The following is a 17,543-nucleotide window of genomic DNA, read 5'->3' on the forward strand; positions in this document are numbered from 1 at the left end:
AATGTGAAAATAGCCAAGAAGTTGAGGTTTTCAGACTGGTTGCATGATGCAAATAAACTGATTCTAAGGAAATTGGAGAATAATTGTTACCATCGCTTAGACTAGTCTGTCTCCTAAAGTTCTGAATCCATCTGTCATGTCATCTCCTACATATTTATGTTTCTTTCTTTAACACTCATATTGTGCTTTTTTGAAAGCAAAGATAGTAACATAAATCAATGTCAGTAATGTTGTGACAAGTGTTTGCTAGCAAATTCAAAATAAAGGATGACATTCTGCCTCTAGCTCATGTCATTTTACTCTTTCAGTACAGTCTAAAGGCAGGGGCTAAATTCAGCCCTGATGAAACTTAGTGGAATTGCTCCTCTTTATACTGGGGCTGAATTTGATCCTACAAGAATTTCCTTTAACTTGTCAAGTTGTGTCACATCCTCAGGGAAAACTTTAGACATAGATGGGATAGGCAGCTGCCTAAAGCATCACATGGCAGGGCTGAGGGACATGATTCTGGGAGTAGTTTCACTGCAGGAAGAAACCGCTGTCAAAAGAATGATCCCCAGGAAAAGAGCTCATTTCCTCCAGTGCAGATTGTGAAAGGAAGCTGACTAACCAAAGAACAATTTATTTCCTTAAAAGGAGTCAGATTTTCTGTGAGACTGGACTGGCTAGGGCACTAGAATCGGACTTTGGAGCCTTGGATTCCATTCCCAGTTCAGCTCTAGACTTCTGCAGTGACTTTGGGTAAGACACTTAATCTACCCTCTCCCTCAGTTCCCCCAGGGTGAAATAGGGACAATATTTCCCTTCCTCACAGGAATGTTGTTAGGATAAGTACCATAAATATCTGAACATTTCAGTCATAGTCATGCTGAGCACACAGGAGGAAATAAGACGATTGGCTAGAACCAGGGAAGGAAAGATGTAAACAGAAGGGGGCTGGCTTTTTTGTATTCAGCGGAAGCAATCGCTTAAATTTTTGTGTCACGGACATTATTATGCTGTCATAATCTTTGCTTGCTCCATAGATTCATAGAGTTTAAGGCAAGAAAAATCTCTTTAGATCATCTAGACTAACCTCATGTATGTCACAGGCCATTAGAGGAACCCGAGTAAAATTTTTCCCTCCCATTGTTAGTCTGTGAATTAAGAAGAGAGTTTGTCACCACTGGTGTTAATTTTAAGTAGGGATTTCAGGACCCCATTCTGTCACTTGTAGAAACTGCAAAAAGTTTTGTTGGCACATACTGCTTCAGTCAGGTATTCCTCACAAAGCAATAGATCAGAAAGGACACTTACCCTTGTATCCTGAAACACATACTTTGAGTGAGTGAGGGTGGAGGAGAGCAAGCTACAGAGGGAGGGGAGATGGAGTGAGTGGGGACAGGGCCTCAGAGAAGGATCCAGGAAGGGTGTTCAGTTTTCTGCAGTTAAAGTTGGCAATGCTACATGTATACAAAACCTGTCATTAGAGCAGGTCAGAAAAATTGGAGGGGGTTGGAGTGTTCCATGGAAAACTTCCAGATTTGGGGTGAAGGGGGGGAAATCAAAATCTGAAACCTCAGCCAAACACAGAGTATTTGATTCTGAAATGGTGTGTGCCTCATGGGAATTGTAGTTTGGGTGCCTCATAATCCTGTTCTTCTCTATAGGCTGGACCTCCCTATTCAGACTGTCTCTCATAATGCATCATGGTTGGAAAGGGGAGGCAGTGCATCATGGTAATTGCATAGCCATGGTGCATTATGGGAGCTTAAGTCAAGCACCATAAGAATCAAAATATTTGTTTTTTCAAATGAAATACTTCATTATCAACATTTTCCATAGAAAGCAGATACCTTATATGAAAAATTAATGACAGGTTTCAGAGTAGCAGCCGTGTTAGTCTGTATCCGCAAAAAGAACAGCAGTACTTGTGGCACCTTAGAGACTAACAAATTTATTAGAGCATGTAGTAGGGTCGCGCCAGGGCTCTACCCTCCAAGACTGAGGGGTGCCACACCGGCTCACTATAGCGCAGACTGTCAAAGCTCAGGTCCCTTTATGCAGGGGCTGAGCGGCCAGCAGTTCAGGGAGCTCAGGCCCTTAGGCAGGGGCTGAGCGCTAATCAGCAGTTTAAGCAGGCCCAGGCCCTGGATCAGGGCAGGGCACAAACAGTCACAGCTCAGGCCCTCTGGTGCAGGGGCTGAGCAGACAACCAGCTGGGGTAAGCCCAGGGTCCTACACCTGAACGTCGGGTGAGGGGGAAGCCTGCCACCCGTGAGCAGGAGTGGCAGGGGGGAACGCAGGCCCACCCACTCCACTGCATTCCAGCCCAGGGCCCTAGCAGCGGTTACTGCCGCTGCCGGTCAGTGAGGTATCCTGACCGAAACACACTGACATCAGCTCACAGGCCTCTGCAGCCTGACCGGGGTCGGCTACCCCCGGGCTACTTCCGTTTTCCCCCTCAGGGCCTACCTCGTTGGCGATGCCGGGTTTGGGCCAGTCCAGCAGCATCGGTTCCTCTGGTGCGGGGCTTGGGGGCCGGTCTGGCAGTTCTCCCCCAGGGTAGCTGGCATGGGGCAGGCTTGGCTCCTCCTCAGGGTAGCTGGTCTGGGGCAGCCTTGGCCAGTCCTTCTCGGGGTAGCTGGCACGGGGCAGGCTTGGCCAGTCCTCCTCGGGGTAGCTGGCGAGAGGTAGGCTCGACTGGCACGGGGGGGTAGCAGGCGGCTCGCAGCCTGCGGCTGTCTCCCAAGCAGGAGCTCGGCCCGGGACGTCTGCTATCTCTGGCGGTCTGGGCCTTGCTGAGCTCTGCCGGCAGGCTTTTATACTTCTGGGTCGGGGCCGTGACCTCGGAGGGACGGGCCCTGGACCCGGTGGCTCCGCCCATGCTGGGGTTGGAGGAAGCTCGGTCCTATCGGAGACGGAGGGGTGCCACACCGGCTCACTACAGAGCATAAGCTTTCATGGGCTACAGCCCACTTCTTCGGATGCATAGAATGGAACATATACATATACATATATATATATATATATATATATATATACACGCACACACTCGCACACAGAGCATGAACAGGTGGGAGTTGTCTTACCAACTCTGAGAGGCCAATTAAGTAAGAGAAAAAAACCTTTTGAAGTGATAATCAAGATAGCCCAGTACAGGCAGTTTGATAAGAAGTGTGAGATTACTTACAAGGGGAGATAGATTCAATGTTTGTAATGGCTCAGCCATTCCCAGCCCTTATTCAAGCCTAAGTTGATTGTATCTAGTTTGCATATCAATTCCAGCTCTGCAGTCTCTCATTGAAGTCTGTTTTGAAGCTTTTCTGTTGTAAAATAGCCACCCGCAAGTCTGTCATTGAATGACCAGAGAGGTTGAAGTGTTCTCCCACTGGTTTTTGAGTATTATGATTCCTGATGTCAGATTTGTGTCCATTAATTCTTTTGCGTAGAGACTGTCCGGTTTGGCCAATATACATGGCAGAAGGGCATTGCTGGCACATGATGGCATATATCACATTGGTAGATGTGGAGGTGAACGAGCCCCTGATGGTATGGCTGATGTGATTAGGTCCTATGATGATGTCACTTGAATAGATATGTGGACAGAGTTGGCATCAGGCTTTGTTGCAAGGATAGGTTCCTGGGTCAGTGTTTTTGTTCAGTGATGTGTGGTTGCTGGTGAGTATTTGCTTCAGGTTGGGGGGTTGTCTGTAAGCGAGGACAGGTCTGTCTCCCAAGATCTGTGAGAGTGAGGGATCATCTTTCAGGATAGGTTGTAGATCTTTGATGATGCGCTGGAGAGGTTTTAGTTGAGGGCTGAAGGTGACAGCTAGTGGTGTTCTGTTATTTTCTTTGTTGGGCCTGTCTTGTAGGAGGTGACTTCTGGGTACTCGTCTGGCTCTGTCAATCTGTTTTTTCACTTCAGCAGGTGGGTATTGTAGTTTTAAGAACGCTTGATAGAGATCTTGTAGGTGCTTGTCTGTCTGAAGATTGGAGCAAATGCGGTTATATCTTAGAGCTTGGCTGTAGACAATGGATCGTGTGGTGTGTCCTGGATGGAAGCTGGAGGCATGTAGGTAAGTATAGCTGTCAGTAAGTTTCCGGTATAGGGTGGTATTTATGTGACCATTGCTTATTAGCACAGTAGTGTCCAGGAAATGGACCGCTTGTGTAGATTGATCTAGGCTGAGGTTGATGGTGGGATGGAAATTGTTGAAATCATGGTGGAATTCCTCAAAGGCTTCTTTTCCATGGGTCCAGATGATGAAGATGTCATCAATGTAGTGCAAGTAGAGTAGGGGCGTTAGGGGACGAGGACTAAGGAAGCGTTGTTATATTGTCCCCAAATGTGAAATAGTTGTGGGTGAGGACAAAGTCACAAAGTTCAGCCACCAGGTTAGCTGTGACATGATAGCTTGTAGTCCATCTTTGTGTGGAATATTGGTGTAGAGGGCTTCTACATCCATAGTGGCCAGGATGGTGTTTTCTGGAAGATCACCAATGGATTGTAGTTTCTTCAGGAAGTCAGTGGTGTCTCGAAGATAGCTGGGAGTGCTGGTAGCGTAGGGCCTGAGGAGAGAGTCCACATAACCAGACAATCCTGATGTTAGGGTGCCAATGCCTGAGATGATGGGGCATCCAGGATTTCCAGGTTTATGGATCTTGGGTAGCAAATAGAATACCCCTGGTCAGGGTTCTAGGCATGTCTGTACAGATTTGTTCCTGTGCTTTGTCAGGGAGTTTTTTTTAGCAGATGGTATAGTTTCTTTAGGTAATCCTCAGTAGGATCAGAGGATAATGGCCTGTAGAATGTGGTGTTAGAGAAAATTAAGTTTAACTGAAAACAGAATTTTCCATAGAAAAACAGTTAAGATGGAGAATTTTTACTAGCCTGACCTGTCACCCCAAAGTGCTTCAAAACTATATACAGACATGAAAACTACCTCTAGAGGGACAGGCAGGCAGATCACTAGCACCCAGCATAGTGGAAGAGGGAGAAGATGTCTCTTGACCAAGGACACTAGGGCAAAATTTTACCCTTCCATGCTCACAGCAGTGAGGACCTATGGGTTTTTAAGATGTCTTCTAAAAGCCTTGCACTTGTAAACATGGTTCTCAGTATATCTACGTTGGATGGTTGAAAGGTTCCTGCCAGCATTTGAACTTCCAGTTTCAGGGAGCTTAGGTATTTTCAAATCTGATGACTAGCTAACAGCAACCTCTTCATTTGATAAGGAGGACTCTAATTCACATGCTTCCTCTATGATGTTCACACAGCAAATATCTAGCTGTTTCAGTTTTCTCTAAACCATCAGGCACAGACCAGTCATTTTTAAAGTAGAGAGTGCATGCTTCAGGATGAAAAACTAAAGAGACATTCCTGAACACTATTAAGTAGAACTTTCTTGAAAAATGTATTTTATTTCCTACTGAAAATGTTGACGATAATGAAAAATCTTCATTTTTTGTGTATGCTTCTTGTAGAATTTTGGGGATTTTTGTCCAACCCCTCTCCCTCAACACTGAAACTAAACTTATGTTTAGCCAAAATGCAATTCTTTATTACAGTTTTGTCAGTTTTCTAACAGCTGTACTCTTAAGCATGCCTTTTACCATTGCTATGATTTTGGGGTTTTTTTGTAAATCTCCAAATCCCAACTGTCTTGCATCTATAACCTCATAGCTCACTGTATACCACAGTCCAATACTGCCAGGCTCTTGTTTGCTTTTTAGCTGCTTTCTGTTCTCTTCATACGATATATATATATATATATATATGTCTGGAATAGGTTTGAATTTGGCAGCAGCAAAAATACAGACACTGGGGGAATTTTTACTGAAAAGGTTAGGTGTCAAGTAAGCTAAGGCACCTACAGGGTTCAGTGGGAGTTTGCGCATCATGGTGGATCCTGAAACTGAGACGCAGGTGCTTAACTCCTTTTGTGCATCCAGCCCACAGCGACCCAAACATCAACAGAAAAAGTGAACCTAACTTTCTCACAAAAAAAGTTGCGACTTTGGCTTGGTTTGAATTAGAGGGAAAATTCAGGCTGGCTTTTATTTTACTTGAACTGATTCAACCATATCTGTTTCCAACTACACTGGTTTCCAGTGGAGTATTATATTTTACATTCTGGTGCCCTTAATCAGAGGAAGTTTGGTATTGTATCACTTTTTCCTCTCTCTTAAAGGTTCTTGTAAACAAATTAAGTCATCATTTGGCCCGGGACCCAGCAGCCAAAGGGAATTCAGCTGCGGCAGTGACCGAGTGAGAAGCAAGCAGCATAGCACAAGCCTTTTTGCTGCTAGCTGCCCACCTTCTACCAGTGCAGCTCATAGGAGGAGACTCAGATGAATCTGCTTCCATCAAGTCGCAGCATAAGGGAAGTGAGCGGCTGTGATTTAGCCCTGGTATCCACTGGGGGGGGGGGGGAGAATTGATCTAAGTTATGCAACTTCAGTTACGTGAATAACGTAGCTGAAGTTGATGTACTTAGATTGACTTACTGTGGCATCTTCACCACGGTGAGTCGACTGCTGCCACTCCCCCGTCAACTCTGCCTGCGCTTCTCGTGGCACTGGAGTACAGGAGTCAACGGAAGAGTGCTCAGGGGTCGATTTATCGTGTCTAGACTAGACGCGATAAATCAATCCCTGCTGGATCGATCGCTGCCTGCCGATCTGGCGGGTAGTGTAGATATACCCTTAAGTAATGTTAAGCCAGCATGGCCAGAAGACACAGCACGCACCATCTGAGTGGGAGGTGCAGGAAAAGTTGTGTCAGATCCAGGTCCAGTATAGTCTTAATCCATGCCTGTGCTGGTTATTAACCCATTAATTCCCTGGGGATTTTGTCATAGTATGTCTTTTTGTACACTATTTTCACAAGGGTTTCCTAACAGTTAGTTCCCAGTGGATTAGCAGCTCTGGAACAGCATTTCCATGCACCCCCAACAGATTGAGCAAGTAGTTCAGTCACCAAAATCTGAGACCTGCTGGAAGCCAGGCTATCCTCACAGAGGCCCTATGCCTTCCCAGTCTCCTCTCATTTTCTAGTCTGTTATCACCCCTGCAGCCTATTGTGGTGATCGGGCCTACAAATTTACCCTAATAGTGAGTTCAACTGTGAAAAGTGAGAGAAAGTTCATAAAGTGTCACAATAACCTATAATAACAAATGTTGATAGGAAAAAATGCAAAAAAATGAAAAAATAAAAAGACTGAATTTGTCCAAACAAAAAGGCCTACTGATGTAATTCAAGGACTGTTGAGATCATGTCTGGTAAAGAAGAACAGTATGAGACCAGAAATCAATGAACCGAAGTTGGTATGTCAGAAATTAGGCCTATTGGTGGACATCAGAACATAAGAAAGGCCATACTGGGTCAGACCAAAGGTCCATCTAGCCCAGTATCTTGTCTTCTGACAGTGGCCAATGCCAGGTGCCCCAGAGGGAATTAACAGTACTGGTAATCATCAAGTGATCCATCCCTCTGTCAGACAAAATAATGAGGATGGACTATTCCACCCATAATTCCATTTTGGGGTCCTTAAAAGAAGACTGAAAGGAAAATTGGCAGAGCAGAAGCGAAGGGGGACAATTGACTGAGAAAAGGTAAAGAAGCAAGCTTCACCATCATGACTGAAACCTCTGCTGTTTCTTGGGACCTGGGATCCACTGTAATACCATTAGGCCTTCATCGTCCTCATACCAAGAGATGTCCTGACCAGACCAGGTTAAGAGAGGTAGCCAGATGACATCACCACTTCCACTGGATTTGGCTGACTCCCAAATACCACTTGGGATATGTAACTGTCTCACACACAGCACTGTGTCCTTTTCCTTCTCCACCTTATTTCTTCTCTTTCCTATCCTTTCTCTCTAATAAGAGTCTGGCTAAGCTGACCAAGACTGTATATTTTGCTACACCATTGTAAGCCTTTGACCACAAAGAGGCAGCTAAAAGCAATGCCTTAAACAGCCCAATGCTGGTACAAGTTAGCCAGATAGTGAAGTAGCTGATAACACTGTGTGCTATGCCTATTTTTCCAATAGTGAGGCTGAAAATGAAAGTAAACACCAGAGGCAGAAGCTGCATTTTCTATCTTTTGCTAATCGCACCTCTCCCCTCTTGTGTGTTTGTCTTGTTTTGCCTTCTATGAAATGGGGTTGCATTTTAACAAAAGCAACAGCCATGTCTCCCATCCATTTCAACTAATTTCTTCTTTTCTCCAGAAAGGACAGTTATTATCAGTGCCGCCCAGAGGATTCAGAGGGCCTGGGGAAAGCGAGGGAGCTGCAGCACTTGTACTCACTTGGCGGCGGCCCGGGTCTTCGGTGGCATTTCGGTGGTGGGGGTCCTTCAGTTTCGCTGAAGACACGGAGCAACTGAAGGGCCCCCCCTGCCGCCGAAATCCCGCTGAAGATCCGGACCGCCGCCGGGCCAGGGCTCATGGGGCCCCTGCGGGGCCCGGGGCAAATTGCCCCACTTGACCCCCCCCCCAGCAGCCCTGGTTATTATACCTTTGATACCACCTGAGACTGTCAAAGAAGTCCTTTAAAGACTCTCCAGCTAAAGGGAAAAAGGAATGTTAAAATAAAAGTCTTTAAGACTTCATATTTCAAAAGCTTTATTTTTTTTCCATTTTCTGTATCTTACATAAAAGGCTATTTAACGGTGTGGTTGCCATGTTATTAAGCAAGCTGAGATCTCTGTATACCAAACCTTGTTTAAAATGGTTTAATGTTAATATGACCTGGAAACTGTCCAACACCTTAGATCTTTAATCTTCTATATTCCATCAAATTAACACAATAAGTCCTTCTCAAGGGTGGTTCCTCAATATAGTGGGACTTCAAAAATCACTCTCAGTATTTAACCTTCTGCCTCCTTCCTGCATGAAGGTCCCTAACCCCATGTAGAGGATTCCTGGGGGAAAATGTGAGAGTGATGACACAGAGATAGCACTTCCACAGGGGTGCTGGAACAACTTTTATAGTGGGGATGCGGAGAGCCACTGAACCAGTCTGTAAAGCCTGTATATAACGGAAACCACTTCAAGCCAGGGGGTGCTGCAGCACCTCTAGTTGCAGCATCTATGCACTTCCAGCTTCTAACCCCTGGGTTGGGATCTACCTGGCTTCATCCCGGGAGATGGGGCAATTAGCCCTTTGATAATCAGTTTGATACATGTTCTCACAGAACGTGTTGACAAATATATTTGTGACATGGCTTTGTCTGCTTTAAATGATATTAAATTGACATAAAAATAAAACTACAGTCAACTCGCTAGCCTTCCTTTCAGTCTTTCTGAAAGAGCCAGTCTGACCACCATAATTTCCATAAGTGATTTCTTTATTGATTCTGCTCAGCATGTACTGGATGCTATTGTTCTCTGAGGCCTCTATTAACTTGTGATGCACTGAAGTACTGCTGGCTTGACCTCTTCTGCAGAATTTGATTTTTACCACAAAATATGTTAGCAAAGTGGTGGAAAAATAAAGTCATAAACAGTTATGATTCTAGCAAATATATATGTCCTAGGAGAACAGAAGGAGCTGACAAATTTCACAGGTAAATTGTTTCCACTCTCCTGGCCAGAGGCATTCCATAGCTGCCAACAGCAAGCAATTTGCTTCCCCAACTTCATCCTCCAGTGTACTAGCGTCTCTTCCTAGATTTTCTCCTCATCCCTCACTTTGATGAAAATCTGAGTGCCATGCTGTATTTTTGTTTGTGTGGATTTTTTTCCCAAAGTTCCATGAAGTATTAAGACACCTATCATTGAGGGACAGTATAAATTCTATATTAGACCTAGGGAGAATCCTATATTAAACCTCATCTTGACAAAGAGGAACTGATCACAGAACTAAAAAACTTTAGGTCAGGGCCGGCTCCAGCTTTTTTGCCTCCCCAAGCGGTGAAGAGAAAAAAAAAAAAAACCATTGAGCTGCCGCCGAAGTGCCGCCGAAGAAGAAGGGGAGTGAAGGGCCCGTCGCCGAAGACCCGGATGTGCAGCCCCAATCACGGACGGAGTGCCGCCCCTTTCTATTGGCCGCCCCAGGCACCAGCTTCCTTCGCTGGGGCCGGCCCTGCTTTAGGTACAAGTGATCATGACTTTAAAAGGGCCAATTTCAAAAAGTTGTAAGCAATTATGAGACAAATCAGCTGGGTGGAAAAGTTTAATCAGAAAAATGTGAAAGACAACTGGGAATTGTTTAAGAACACTTCATTAGAAACCCAAAAAGTCGTAATTGGGGAAGGAGGACATATTGGGTAAACTGCCTTGATTTACAGGGTAAGAGAAGGTAGCTATAACACTTTTAAAATAATTATTTATATATCTATATCTATATAAAAACTAAGGGGGAAAAGGGGAAGATGCAAGGCTGGCCCTAGGGGTGGTCGACATGAGTGACTATCTAGGGTGTTGTGGTTGGGTGGGGTTGGGATACTGTCAAGAGGGTGTTACAATAACTCCCTCCACTGCCCCTTACAGGCTCCATTGCCCAGGCCTGTTCAGCACACAGCCGCAGTGCACCCCCATTCCCTGCTCCACCTGCACCTCTGCTCTGCCCCCAGACAAGCTCCAGCCCCCAACCCCGCTCCACCTCCAGCCTCACCCAGGGACCATTTTCCATAAGGGTGGCCCTGGGAAGTTGATAATAATCAATATAAATCAGAATGTAGGAACTGCAGTAAAGCCATAAGGGAAGCAAAAGGACATAAGGAGAAATCTATGGCCAGCAGAACTACAAAGCTCCTCATTGTCCTTAAGTATATTAGGAACAAAAAGAATCCTAACAATGGTATAGATCCATTATTAGACAAAAATGGTAGAATTATCAGTAATAATGCACAAAAGGCAGTGTTCAATAAATATTTCTGTTCTGTATTTGTGGAAAAAAACAGATGTAGTCATATCATATGTAACACTTTCCATTCTACTAGCATTTCAGGAGGATATTAAACAGCAGCTATTGAAGTTAGATATTTTGAATAATCAGGTCCAGATAACTTGCATCCAAGAGTTTTAAAAGAGCTGATTGAGGACCTTGCTAGACCCTTACTGGTGATTTCAGAATAATTCTTAGAAAACCAGGGAAGTTCCAGAAGAAGCAACTGCTGATATATTTTAAAAGGCTAAATGGGATGATCTGGGTAATTATAGGCCTGTCGGTGTGACTTCATCTCAGGCAGAGTAATGGAGCAGCTGATACAGAACTCAAATAAAGAAATTAAAAGAGGGTAATGTAATTTATGCCAATTAATATGGGTTTGTGGAAAATAGATCATGTCAAACTAACTTTATATTTTTATAAGATTACAAGTTTGGTTGATAAAGGTAATAGTGTTGATAGAATATATTTAGACTTCAGTAAGGCATTTTATGTCATATCACATGCCATTTTTAATTAAGAAAACAAGATAATATAAGATTAATATAGTGCACATTAAATGAACTAAAAGCTGGATAACTTTATAGATCTCAAAAGGGAACCATTAGCACGCAGGTGTGTTTCTCGTTGAGTCCCACAGAGAGCAGTTCCTTGCCCCATGTGATTTAATTTTTTTTTTACCAATGATCTGGAAGAAAACAAAATCACTGGAAAAGTTTGCAGATGACACAAAAATTGGAGGGGTGATAAACAATGAAAACGACAGGTCACTACTACAGAGTGATCTGGATTGCTCGGTAATCTGAGCTCAGGCAAACAATATATATTTTAATATGGCTAAATGTTAATATATTCATCTAGGAATAAAGACTAAACAATCTTTACAAGATGGGTGACTCGATCCTGGAAAGCAGTGACTCTGAAAAAGATTTGGGAGTCATGGTGGATAATCAGCTGAACATGAGCTCCCTGTGTTTGTTGCTGTGACCAAAAGGGCTAATCTGAGCCTTGGATGCATAAACAGGGGAATCTCTGTATTTTAGACTAGTACAACTGCTACTAGAATACTGGGTCCAGTTCTGGTGTCCACAATAGATGAAGGATCTTGGAAACATTGCGGGGGGGGGGGGGGGGGTATAGAGAACAGCCATGAAAATGATTAAATGATTAGAAAACATGCCTTATAAGAGCTCAATCTACTTAGCATAACAAGTAGAATATAAGGGTGACTTGATTAGTGTCTATAAGTACCTTTATGGGGAACAACTATTTGATAATGGGCTCTTCAGTCTTTCAGACAAAAGTACAACATACTCCAATGGCTAGAAGTTGAAGCTACAACAATTCAGACTGGAAATTTTTAACAGTGAGGGTAATTAACCACTAAACAATTTACTATGGGTTGTGGTGGATTCTCCATCCCTGACAATTTGTAAATCAAAACTGGCTGTTTTTATAAGAGACGTGTTCTAGGAATTATTTTGGGAAAGTTCTATAGCCTGTGTTATATGGGATGTCAGACTGGATAATCACAATGTTTTCTTCTGGCCATGAAATTTAGGAATCTATGAAAACTGAAAGTGAAAGAGTACAGGAAAAGCAGGTGCTATTTGAAGAGAAAATCATTTCTTTCTCTCCACATTGTTCATTCTAAGAGCTGCACAGAAATACTGCTCTCTCTGTCAATAGGTAGTGTATCCTAACTGATCACAAAACCTGTAGAGACTTTGACTTAATGCTTCAGAAAACTGTTTGATAAGGAGATGTATTGTGGCTCTTAGCATTTCCCAGGGACAGAATTTAGTTGCAAAAATGTTTTCAAAGTCCTCTCGTTCATGTTTACTGAATTTAACATACAGCTCAGGGGGTTGGTGTTGGATTCATTTTGAACTTCCCAGCATGAGTTCTGAAATCCCCTAGTTAGCTATGAAAGGAGTTGGGGAGGTGGATTAATGCCTTCATGTGAAATGTTGGCAACAAGATACTGTGACAGGAACCCCAGGGTACAACCTGGATTAGGGTACCCTCTTAACTCTCAAGCCTAAACTGTCTCTCACAATGTTTTGCTAGTGACAAGCAGCAAACCCCTCCAGGCCCTGCTATCACTCAGCACAACAGCATGTGGAGCCCCACACCCAGCTGGATTGCATGAATGCTCCCAGACCCACTCATAAGTCTCGCAGAGAAAGGCACCAGCCAATTCCCCCCAGTTCCCTTGCCTTGCATCCCAGAGCTGTATCAACTTGCCCTGGTCCGAAGCCTGATCAGTGTAAATTTATTAACCAGTCTGTCCCTCCCTCAATGTGGAGAGGACATACACAAGCCTTTGTAAACTGAGTTGAGATTTCCCAAGCACTTCAACCAAAACACACTGTTTTGGTAAAATATATGGGCTGTCAAACAATTAAAAAAATGAATCACACTGTTAAACAATAATAGAATATCATTTATCTAAATATTTTGGGTGTTTTCTACATTTTCAAATATATTAATTTCAATTACAACACAGAATACAAAGTGTACAGTGCTCACTTTATATTTATTTTCAATTATTGTGGCAGAGCTCCAACCTTGTCCCCATGGGTCCCATGCTTCCAGGCTGTTTATGCTAGCCTCATAGGCTCACTGTGACCCTCCACATAGCCCTTCTCTCTCTAGGGCCAGGGTTACAGTCTACAGAGCCCTTTTCATCATAAGCCAGCAAGCAGGTTGGTGAGAGAACTCCCACAGTCTCAGTTGTCCCTACGAGCTTGTTCCCAAACAGTTTAGCCTCCTGTCCTGACAGGGGCCTGTCTTCCCCTCCCCAGAGGTGCTTCTGTAGTGGCAGGTTGGGGGGAACCCAGGCCCACCCTCTACTCCAGGTTCCAGCCCAGGGACCCTAATGGCAGCAGCTGTTGGCAGCCGACCTTTCACTGCCAGAGTTGCTACATTTCCCTGAACTACTTCCCCACAGCTCTCCCGCTTTCCCTCTCTCAACACCTTCTTCACCCTTACCTTAAGGCTCCCTTTCCAGTGGCTTGAGGGTGTCTTCACTACCCAGCTCCTCGGCCACACGGTTTTCTGCGTGGCCCACTGGGGGCAGTGAGCGTCTCTGCCGACGAGGATCCCCCCACCCGAGCCTGCCTCATGGCACCAGTCATCTTCGCAACATTGAACACCTGGGGCTGTAGGATGGGTCTCCGCAGGTGCCAGGTGCTCTCCTTCCTTCAAGACGGGGGGTACTCTGTGCTTTTCCTGCAGGAGACCCACATGGATCCGGCTGCTGAAGACAGCTGGCGGCTGGATTGGGGGGACAGGGTCTACTTTAGCCACTTCACAGTTTGTATGGCTGGAGTGGCGACTCTGTTCTCCCCCGACCTATGGCCCGAGGTGCTGGGGGTCGCCGAAGCTGTGCCGGGCTGCCTGCTGCACCTCTGGGTCCGCATGGAGGGGCTAGTGTTCAATCTCATCAACGATTATGCCCCGACATCGGGCCTGGAGCAGCTACACTTTTATCAGCAGACGTCCACCTTCCTCGGCTCCTTGGATCCTCGTGAATGCCTGGTCCTGGGCAGGGACTTTAACACCACCCTCGAGGAGCGGGACTGCTCTGGGACTGAGCAGTGCCCAGCCGCCGCAGACGATCTCCCGGAGGACGTCCAACAGTCACTCCCTGGTGGATGTCTAGTGCGACCACCACCAGGACGACATCTTGAAGTTTACCTTTGTCCAGGTGGAGGCCCATCAGTCGCACCACTCCCGGTTGGATCATATATATCTGTCACGCTTCCACCTTTCACGGGCCCACTCCTCCAGGATGCGGCCAGCCCCGTTTTCTGATCACCATCTAGCCACTGTGACGGCCTCTCTTTGTGTGGAGAGGGCAGGGCTGGCATATTGGCATTTCAACAACAGCTCGTTGGAGGATCTGGGCTTCGTGGTGTCCTTCCGGGAGTTCTGGCTGGCCTGGAGAGGGCAGAGGCACACCTTTCCCTCGGCGCGGCGGTGGTGGGACATGGCGAAGGTGCACGCCCGGCTCTTCTGCCGTGACTACACCCAGGGCGTCAGCCGGCAGAGGGATGTGGCGATAGAGCAGTTGGAACAGGAGGTCTTAGAGCTGGAGAAGCATCTGGCCACCAGCCCCCAGGATCCATCCCTCTGCAGAGCGTGCCGGGAGAAGCAGAAGGAGCTCCCGGCCCTTGAGGACCATCGGGCCCAGGGCGCCTTTGTTCGATCCCGCATTTGCCTCCTTCAAGAGATGGATCATGGCTCCTGCTTCTTCTATGCCCTGGAGAAAAGGAGGGGGGACAAGAAGCATGTCACCTGCCTCCTGGCGGAGGATGGCACCCCCCTCACAGATCCAGTGGAAATGTGCGGGAGGGCCAGGACCTTCTATGCAGGACTTTTCTCCCCAGATCTGTCCGATCCTAATGCTTGCAGAGTGCTCTGGGATGGACTCCTGATGGTCAGCGCGGGAGACCAAGACTGGCTAGAGCTGCTTCTCACTTGGCCGAGTTCTCGGAAGCCCTCCACTGCATGCCCACCAATAAATCTCCAGGCATGGACGGGCTGACTGTGGAGTTCTACCACGTGTTCTGGGATGTCCTCAGCCCAGACCTAGTCACCGTCTGGGCTGGGTCCTTGCAGAGCAGAGTCCACCCTCTTTCATGCAGGCAAGGCATGCTCGCCTTATTGCCGAAGAAGGGGGACCTCTGTGACTTATGGAATTGGCGTTCCCATCTCACTCCTCAGCACGGACTACAAAATCGTAGCAAAGGCCATCTCGCTGTGGCTTGGATATATGCTGGCAGATGTGGTCCACCCAGACCAGACCTACATCGTCCCGGGCCGCAACATATTTGATAACTTGTATCTGGTCCGGGACCTTCTGGATCTCGGATGTAGGGATGGTCTGTTGTTCGCCCTCCTGTCCCTGGATCAGGAGAAGGCATTTGACAGGGTGGACCACGGGTATCTCCTGAGCACTCTGCGAGCATTTGGCTTCAGACCCCAGTTTGTGGGCTTTCTCCAGGTGCTGTACGCCTCTGCAGAGTGTCTGGTCAGGTTCAACTGGAGGGCTTCGGGCGAGGAGTACAGCAGGGGTGCCCCCTCTCGGGCCAGCTGTACACTCTGGTGATCGAGCTCTTCTTCTGCCTCCTCCTCAGGAGGTCGACAGGGTTAGTGCTGTGAGGGCCGGAGCTGCGGCTGGTCCTGTCAACATACGCCAATGATGTGCTCCTCGTGGTCCAGGACCCGGGCAACTTGGGGGGGATGGAGGCTTGCCAGGCCATCTACTCGGCAGCCTCCTCTTCCTGGGTCAACTGGGTCAAGAGCTCTGGCCTGGTGGTCGGGGACAGTGGCAGGAGAGCTCCCTCCCACCCGCCCTTCAGGCCATCCGGTGGAGCGCGGGTCTGCTACCCTGTCAGCATTTACCTTTCTGCCATGCATCCCTCTCCACCGGAGAACTGGTACGGTTTAGCAGGCAGGGTGACGGAGCAGCTCCGGAAATGGACAGGACTACTCCGGTGCCTCTCCCTCTGAGGGAGGGCCCTGGTGCTCAGTCAACTAGTCCTGCCCATGCTGTGGTACTGGCTCAACACCCTGGTCCTGCCCCAGGCTTCTTGGTCCACCTCCGGATGGTGATTCTGGAGTTCTTCTGGCCAAGACTGCACTAGGTCTCTGCAGAGGTCCTCCACGTGCCCCTGGAGGAGGGAGGGCAGGGCTTGAAGTGCCTACACACTCAGGTCCATGTCTTCCACCTCCAGGCCCTGCAGAGGCTCCTTTATGGTGCAGGTAGTCCAGCATGGAAAGTACTGGCGCATGCCTTCCCGTGCTCCTTCCGAGGGCTCCGATACGACCGGTAGCCAGTCTTCTCTCTGGACTGTGAGTCTTCTACCAGGACCTCCTCCGGACCTGGAAGCTGTTCTCAGCGACCAGGTCCGTGGCAGCCACGGAGGGGGCAGATCTCCTCGTGGAGCCCCTGCTATACAACCCTCAGCTCCATGTGCAGGTGGCGGAGTCCCCCTCGGTGCGCCAGAGGTTGGTCCTGGCAGAAGTTATCAGGGTTGGAGACCTCCTGGACTACGACTGGGGAGACTGGCTGGATCCCCTGGTGCTCATTCAACGCATGGGGCTCTCCAGGCCTCGTACTCCCCAGCACGTACTTCAGGAGGTGAGGGCCGCTTTACCGCCCGCTGCTCGGGCGTACCTCAACCGGGTCCTGCAAGAAGGCACACCCCGTCCACCCTCCACCCCAGGCCCTCTGGACCTTTTCATCAGGCCCCTGCCCCATGGACCCAACTGGCCCCCCCGCCCCTCCACCATGAGCTGGCTGCACGACTTGCAGCCAGTTCGTTTCCAGACCACGCCAAGGAAACATCTATACATGCTCGTGCTCCACACCCTTCACTTCCTCACCCTCATGTCCCGCCCCGACACAAAGTAGCAGGACCTCCTGCCACCTCCAGAGGCTGAGGAGCCCCGGTGGGCCAGCCTATACTCTGCCCTGGTCCCGAGGCCCACCAGGGATATCAGTTGGCGGCTCCTTCACGGGGCACGAGCACGGGCATGTACTTGGCGTGGTTTACCCCTGTCCCAGACACCTGCCCCTTTTGCGGCGTGAGGGAGACCCTGGCACACATTTACTTGGAGTGCGCCAGGTTGCAGCCCCTATTCCAGCTCCT

The 17,543-nt window shown here is 47.5% G+C and overlaps 1 long non-coding RNA gene across 1 annotated transcript in view; it reads left to right on the forward strand.

Moving 5' to 3' along the window:
* The first annotated feature begins 609 nt into the window (after nt 1–609).
* Nucleotides 610–17,543, forward strand: part of LOC128829858 (uncharacterized) — a 34,331-nt gene continuing 17,397 nt past the window's right edge. Inside the window, exon 1 of the long non-coding RNA XR_008443495.1 lies at nt 610–741. This is a non-coding gene — a long non-coding RNA (uncharacterized LOC128829858). The remainder of the gene's footprint in view (nt 742–17,543) is intronic.

Source organism: Malaclemys terrapin, chromosome 1 (assembly GCF_027887155.1).
Source record: "Malaclemys terrapin pileata isolate rMalTer1 chromosome 1, rMalTer1.hap1, whole genome shotgun sequence".
Lineage (NCBI taxonomy): Eukaryota > Metazoa > Chordata > Testudines > Emydidae > Malaclemys > Malaclemys terrapin.